The following is a 312-nucleotide window of genomic DNA, read 5'->3' as shown; positions in this document are numbered from 1 at the left end:
TATCCCGTTTCAAATGCGTTCCTCTCGGACACCCATTTGCTGCATGAAGACCAACATACGCCTTACTTCACTCACTCTCTCAAGCTGAGTGTTAGGATGGGACTAGGGCTCACCCTCTCGGGTGGAACCTTATGTTGACCCACTCCTTAGGCCATCAGTCTAGTGGTCTTGGTTTCGCGACCTCCCTCTCGGACAAGCTGAACCCGCTAGATGCTACTGAAGAAATTCAAAAGAGTCGAGCTCCACAACATTCTAATGACATGAGTTTGGGATTTCCTATTGATGTTGATCTTGATGATGATGAAGAAGAAG

Source organism: Solanum tuberosum, unplaced genomic scaffold (assembly GCF_000226075.1).
Source record: "Solanum tuberosum cultivar DM 1-3 516 R44 unplaced genomic scaffold, SolTub_3.0 scf00027, whole genome shotgun sequence".
In the NCBI taxonomy this organism is placed as follows: domain Eukaryota; kingdom Viridiplantae; phylum Streptophyta; class Magnoliopsida; order Solanales; family Solanaceae; genus Solanum; species Solanum tuberosum.
This window is presented reverse-complemented; position numbering follows the sequence as displayed.